At 37.2% G+C, this 8088-nt stretch overlaps 1 pseudogene; it reads left to right on the forward strand.

Annotated features, from left to right (window-relative positions):
• The first annotated feature begins 4530 nt into the window (after positions 1 to 4530).
• LOC142458497 (olfactory receptor 13D1-like) lies at positions 4531 to 5631 on the forward strand (annotated as a pseudogene).
• The last annotated feature ends 2457 nt before the right edge of the window (positions 5632 to 8088 follow it).

Here is an 8088-nt window from a genome sequence, read left to right on the forward strand (position 1 = left end):
CAGTGGAGTTTTTTTTTTTGGGGGGGTGGGAGTGGGAGTGTGGGGGGTACTCCCTCACATATATACAAGCACCGATAACAACACAGACCATCAAAAAATTGGTCATGACAAGTTCAAGTTGAAGCTGAAAATTTTTAAAACAAGTACACAGTGACCAACGTGCATCTTTGAGTGTATTCCACGTGAATTTAAAAACCATGTGAAAAATGGATATGGCACACAGGACACTAATAACCGAAAACCAGAGGAGTTGTGGAACGATATGAAGGATATCAAATTTAAACAAACCAAAAAGGCATTTTATAAAAAATAAAGAGAACCATATGGATTTATGCAGAGACTCTGAAACTTGCTCTAAAACACAGAGAAATTAAAATGAAAGGAATAAAATTATAAAACAGAAGATTTGAAAGGGCAATTCTAGAAAAGTCAAAGAATATGAATGAAATGGGCAAGTCAGAAAATCAAAAGTGAAGAACATACTAGACAATAAATCAAGAAATGAAGGTGCTTTCAAATGGGCATGTGTAGTATATGCCTAGAAATATATCAAAATATTAATATATTTCTCTATCTCCTCAGTTAGGTTTTTTTATTTCTCAAAATTTCTATGATATTTATATAATCAGGGGAAAACAATTCAAAAAAGAAAGAAAAAATACTGTTTTATAAATAAGACTATGTGTTTGAAACTTAACTACTAAAGTTTCCAAATATTTTTACTTTCTGCATTACTTAGAGATTCAACTTTAAATCACATCAGGGATTACATAATCTCTCAGAAGAGGAAACAAGAAAAAAAAAGAGATTTAAATTGGATACCAGTGCCACCACAGGTCCTCTGGAAATTTTTAGGGCTCAGAGGTAAGAATACATTTATTTGGCAAATTGATTTACTACTGATGTAAATTTAAGGTATGAATTTCTATTGGGGATAAGAACTTTATTTGAGTCTGTCTCACTCACTACTACTAGTAGTTTTCTAGGATTATGGGATGCTGACTGTGGGTTCTAAAGCATGGCTGTCTAAGAAAAGAAAACGAATTCAAATGACTGAGGTGAAGCAGCTGAACCACTTCAGTATATGGACCCACGTAGTTATTGAAATACTGATGAAAAGAATGAAGCCTGTCTTCCTTGCTTTGAAAACTGGTGTCTCGCTATCTCATGTTATCTATTGTAAGTAGAGGGTTTCGAGCTACCCTACTGCTAACTGAATAGTAACAGAAGGGTAAAGTTGGGAAGAAGAGTTTTCTGAAACTAAAGAGTAGAGAGGAACTAGGAGTTATGAGTGATTTATTTTATTTAAAAAGTTATTAATAAAACAATGAAAAACTCAGAAACTATTGCATGAATTAAATGCCCTGGATATTTATGAATACCATTTAATAGAAATTATTCTTCCTATCATTAGAAATAAGAGATTGCCAGCCTAGGGAGTGTATATTTTAGATAAGGCATATCACACGCACCTAAATTAAAAGTCTTACCTTATGTTTATACAACATAGAGCCCACACTACATTCTCTGACGCTAAATAAATATCTAGTAAGATATAATATCTCCAATAAGATATAGTACTTCTCATAACTATAACAGCAGTCAAAGGGGACACAAGGGTGAGAGGACTGAGACACACAGGCTACTGCATTGTAGAGATAGCTCATAGAGAAGATAGACTGGGCAGTCAATCCTACCAGTAAGCCAGCTGTTAAGATGGAAGTTCTCTACCTAAAAGAATTGTTCTGGGTTTCCATGCAGAAAGACGGGTGACAAAATACAGCATAACTCTCAAAACCATAAAAGAAAAAAATCAAAAAGACTTTGTCTATGTACATTACATGACACCCACCCTCACCCCGCACCAGGTGGATGAGCAACAGATATTTGGGTGAAGGGAGAAAGCAGTCCATGTGAGCAATGAAAATAACAGTAATTTATCAAGGCATTGCGAGGGTGGGAGAGTGGAGCATGGAGGGGGGAAAAAGAGGAGCTGATACCAAGGGCTCAAATAGTAACTGTTTAGAAAATAATGAGGGCAACATATGTACAATATGCTTGATACAATTGATGTATGGCTGGTTATAAGAGCTGTAAGAGCCCCCAGTAAAATGCTTTTTTTTTAAAGGACTTTGTCTACCTCGAGCTCTATTGCTCATTTTCAGTTCTTTTAGGTCTGATGGTGGAGTGGGTAACGAGGAACAATGATGAGGTTTCTACTGCCATAAAGATTTCGCCTTTGAAATCCACTGGGGCGGTCTACTCTGCCTGTAGGTTTGCTACGAGTCGAGATTGACTTAATGGCAGTGATAGGACTCAAAAGGACTCGCTTATTTGGGCACAAACAAGGACTGGATCTCCCTTACAGGATGATTGATGCCGTGAAGAATCACGCTATCTATAAACATTAGGGGGAACTAACCACGACAGGAAATACAATGTAATGATTACATTTGGTCAAATTCTTTCTGAGGTGAGTGGGGCATATATCCCTTGGGTTAAAATCCGTGAATCTGGTTGAGTATATGTGATTGACAAATTACTTCTCTTTCCCATTGGTAAATATGGGGGAAAGAGGAAGGAATGTTTCATAAGATATTGTCCTCAAGCAGAATTTGTTTCCCATCTGTAGGTAATGCCCAAAGATGAGCATGAAGCTAAGGAATGACACTGTGGAGAAAAACTGACCAAAGTCAGAGCCAGGACACTGAACTCTGACCTCGTGGACAGAAAGAAAGGCACAGATACAACAAAATCGCTATTTCCCCACCCTCCTCCTCACCATAAGGCATGCCCATTTTCTTGGTTCTTTGTTCTATATGATATACTTGGATGCTTTATATTGTGTCCTATTTATGCTGTCAATCTTAACCACACTCTAAATAGGGAACTCTAAAGTTAAGGTGCAAGAAATTTGTGAGGTTGGTTGCTTATAGTCAGACCATTAAATGGCATTAAATTAACAACAGCAACAACAATAACAAATCCTCATTGGTGTAAAACTAATTAAAACTCAGAGAGACCTATTTGACAGTTGGAGATGTCTATTTTAGCTTAACATCTTTTTATATGTTACTTATTAATATATAATGTATGTGCTATTTATTGGTATATGTAATTTTAAACATATTTATAAATTATATACTATAAAATATATAATGTATCTTGTTGAGTGATAGGGTGAGGACTCCTCAACTATGTGAAATATATGTATATCTAACTGTACATATTACATATTGATAACTAACACAGAGCCATCAAGTCAATGCCAACTCACAACGATCCTTTAGAACAGAGTAGAAGAGCGTCTGTGAGTTTCCAAGACTGACTTGTGACGGGCGGAGAAAGCCCTGTCTGCCTCCTGCAGAGCGGCTGGTGGTTTCCGACTGCTCACCTTGCGTATCACAACCCGAAGAGTAACCACTAACACCATCAAGGCTCCTTATTCACTGAGAAATATAGGTCAATAATTAATATATTAAAATGTTATCACCTGAAAATAGTTCAGTGGTAGACAAATTCTAAGAATTTCAAGTGATTTAAGAAGTGCACATTACATGAAGAAAGGCATTTCGACACCACCTATACTTGAGAAAGGAGCATCCTGGGCATTGGAAATGTTTACACATGATGGTCCTAAGGGGCCTCAGACCCTGAAAGCACCTGGGAATGATTCTTACATGATATTCCACACATAAATGGATTTTGAAAGAGGACCAGATAGAAGGCATCAATGGGAGAAGGGGATGTTCACTATCCATCCTTAGTGAGCTGTCTTTTAGCCCTTCTTCTTTTTCCTTCTGATATAATTACATAAGCCTTAAAATTATACATGATTAAATGTATGTAACATAAATATTTAATACTATATAATGATGTATAAAACAACAAATATATATCACATATATGTCACGTTGAAACCACCTACCAGGTGAGATATTGAAGAGGTTTTTACTTTTGTTATCATGACAGAGATAATTAATTATATAGTGAAATAATTATAGCTTTTACTCATTTTATTATAAGCTAGCTAAGACTTCAAAAGAATTAAACAATTTACCAAAGACATACCCAAGTTAAATAATATGGTGTTAGGTATATAAATATTTTTGGTGTTTTGTTTTATTGTGAATTGGGTGGGGATTTGCACTTAAAGTCTATAATTTTTAATAGAATTAGCTTCATTAGAAAGCACCTTTAATTGCACCATATTCATTAATAAAAACATCCTTACATATACACTTTTGAAAGAAGTTTTCTTTAACTTCTATTTGAGACACTTCCCAGAAGAAGTCTCAGGGCAGTAGTAGATTTGTCTCTACTACCATGTGATCCTAGTAGTATGGAATCTCTCTGTGCCGCTCATTCATCATGAGTAAACTAGTATAAAACCTCTGTTTTCCCAGATTTTCAGGATAGTCCTAAGAATCAAAGGAAATCTTGAAAGTGAACATTCCTGTGAATCTTCAGAGTAAGTGCAAATTTCCCTTAGTCATGTCCCCATCTAAACTCTGCAGGTGACATGGACACATGGAGGTGGGGAATTACTCTGCTGTGACGGAATTCCTTTTGGTGGGACTTGCCCAATATCCCACCCTAAGGCTTTCTCTGACCCTGCTCTGCCTCATCATGTACCTGACAATTCTCTTGGGAAACAGCATGCTCATTGTCATCATCATCCTGGACTCCCGACTCCATACCCCTATGTACTTTTTCCTTGGGAACCTCTCATTCTTGGACATCTGTTACACGACATCGTGGATCCCTTTGATGCTTGTCATGTTTCTGTCTGAGAGAAAATCCATCTCTTTCATTGGCTGTGCACTGGAGATGGGCATCTCACTCTCTTTGGGCTCCACAGAATGTATCCTCCTTGCTATGATGGCCTACGACAGGTACGTGGCCATCTGCAACCCACTGAGATACACCATCATCATGAACAGGATACTCTGTGGGCACATGGCTGCCTGGTCCTGGATCATAGGCTCTCTAATTGCCCTAGTGCAAACAACCATGACAATGGTGTTGCCTTTCTGTGGGAATGTCATTGACCATCTTACCTGTGAGGTCCTGGCTCTCCTTAAACTTGTCTGCTCAGATATCACCATCAATGTACTCATCATGACACTGGCAAGTGTTGTTTTATTGATGCTTCCCCTGCTGTTAATTTTTACCTCTTATATTTTTATTCTCTCCTCTATACTAAGAATTAATTCGGCAGAGGGCAGAAAGAAAGCCTTTTCTACCTGTTCGGCTCACCTGACTGTGGTCATCTTATTCTATGGTTCAGCCCTTTTTATGTACATGAAGCCCAAGTCAAAAGACACAAAGACCTCTGATGAGATCATTGTGCTGTCTTATGGAGTGGTGTCCCCAATGTTGAACCCCATCATCTACAGCCTGAGGAATAAGGAGGTAAAGGGGGCTGTGAAGAAAGTCCTGAGCACACATCTACGTCTAAGGAAAACATGAGAAGCCTTGAGACCTGTCCTATTCTCACTGAGGGACAAGATGAGTTTTTTTGCATTCACAAAAGAAGTCATGGAATCAAGTTTCAAGGGAGATTGTGTGTCTAAAGCCAAATATGATCTTCCATTCAGTTCAACAAAAAATATCCTCATATTGTTCTGAACAAGTTCCTTCTCCCTTTCCCCCACTTTCACTTTGAGGGAAAATAATAAGTATCAGGATATGTTATCTGAGTGGCTTTGTAGCTCACTATGAATATGGAAATAAGATAAATATGGAAAATAATGCATTGATCTACAAAATAATCTCTAGCCTTCAGAGGGCTCTTTCCCTTTAATAACTAAATTTTTAACTGCTGCTATTCATGATTGCAAACACTCCAGTCATTGCTACAATTATTTCTGAGGAGCATTGACCTGATTCTAATATTTTTTGTTCTCAATTTTGCCCCAGAATGATGTTAGTTTTTCCATGACTACACTCTGTACTCCAACTCAGATTGTTATTTTGAATCACTGAGTTTTGCTTATTTGTATGTTTACTCTGTTATTTCTAATATACATAGACTTTTTGTAGATTATGGCTATGAAGCTGATTTATATATTAATATACACAACCAGTTAAAATAGCACTCCCCTAAAATCTATAACATATCAGTTGTTTCCTACCGTGGGCACCAGAACTGTGACCACAGTAGTTAAAAAGGATTTCCCTAATCGAGTTATTCATAGAAATAATCTGTGGACTATATAGAGTTGAATATTGATAAATATGGAAATTTATAAATCTACAAAAATGATGCATATGTTTACCTTTATCCCTGATTCACAGAGTAATAAGCATCTCAAATACAACATATACAGAACAGAACCCTTGTTGTCCTATCTCCAAACTACTTATCCTAAAGTCTTCTCTATTTCAGGAAGTGGCAACATCACACACTCACATCCTGCACACAAGCAAGTGTTGTCAACTCTATCTCCACATGTCATGTGAATCTGACCACTTCAATTGCTACTACCGTAGGTCAAACCACCATCATCTTCTCTACACCATTGTAAGGATTTTATAATTAATCATCCCTGCTCCCATTTTTTTCTATAGTCCACTGCCTACACAGCCATCAGAATATTGTTTTAACGTGCAATACCATACTTTTTCTTAAAATGTTCTAAAAAACATTGTTTTCCCAAATGCTTTCTGTCATACTTCCATAGTACTTGACTTCCAAGCTGGTCATAAAAAGTGATATGGCGTCTATCTGTAGATCTTCTTTTTCCTCCTCCTCCTCCTCCTCCTCTTCCTCTTCATCTCCTCCTCCTCTTCATCTTAGTAACCACACCGTCACATTGTGATGATCACATATATAGATGTTGCAGTCATTTCCCTAATTAAGGTTGCAGACCTCACAGTGTTCCACCAGCAGACATGACTCAGCTCTAGAAGAACTCCATGTCCAAACGTCACGCTTCACTGGCTGGGATCGAGTAGACAGGAGACAATCTGCCCCTACGAAGCCCAACAGAAATTTCAAAGTGAGTAGAAAATAAATCTTCAATGTGACTATGTTTTGAGATGCATTTTTTTCACAGAAATGTATAGCCACAGCAATTTCACAGAAAAATAACAAACCCCAGCTTCCACAATGTATTATTGATGATACTCAAAATCATTAGATAACACAAAATCATTAGACATACTCAGCCCGAAAGTAATCAAGGAAGATTGATCCTGAGATAAACAAGAGGATAGTAGACAAGAATTTTTAAGTGGCTATTACAACTATACTAATAAAGTGTCTAAAAATATTCCTTATAAATAAATAAATAAATAGGAATTCTCAGTAATGATGGACTGATGAAGAAAAACAGTCTCAAATTGGAAAATACTATTGTTCCAATTCCTGAGGGGCTTAACAGTAGTGTTCAGCTGGCATAAGAAAGAATCAGAGAAACTGAGGATCAACTGAAATTACTGAACCTAAAGAACTGTACATTCTGAAAGGAGGATGACCTTTGAGGGGGTGGGAGGCAGGAGGTGAGGGAGGACTGGGTAGAGGATGGTTTCACGTCACCTGGACTGTTGAAGAGGAGACAAAGTGTAAATTGCACCTAATAGACAATAAAACGTGTGTTTAAAAAAGATTTCGTAATCTGTTTACTGTCAGGATGTAGAGTAATAGAATTGCCTATATAACTCCTTCCCCCTTCTTTGCTGATAGCCACACCTGTATTTTATAGTTAACCATCATTCTGTAGCATGATTTGGAATTTCAGGGCCAGAGAGAGCTTTGTTTCTTCAGACTAATATAGTCATCTCACTTCACTTTGCCACTGGTGATACAGAACGACGGAGAGAACACAGCTCTGGAAAATGAAAATGAGGCAAAAATATGGCTTCTGAGAAATAACTTACCTTTATAGAGGCAAATAAACATAGACATCATGTTTCTGCATCTTGAAAACTGAACTTTCAGATGAATTGAATATGATATCTAGAGTTCCCAACATAAACAACCACCACAAAGAAGATGGAAATGAAGTCACCAAAACAAACAAACAAACAAAACCTTTGCATACTTGATCATTTCTATGAGCCTTGAGGTATCCTTTGGTTTTT

This window comes from Tenrec ecaudatus, chromosome 10 (assembly GCF_050624435.1).
Source record: "Tenrec ecaudatus isolate mTenEca1 chromosome 10, mTenEca1.hap1, whole genome shotgun sequence".
Classification (NCBI taxonomy): Eukaryota; Metazoa; Chordata; class Mammalia; order Afrosoricida; family Tenrecidae; genus Tenrec; species Tenrec ecaudatus.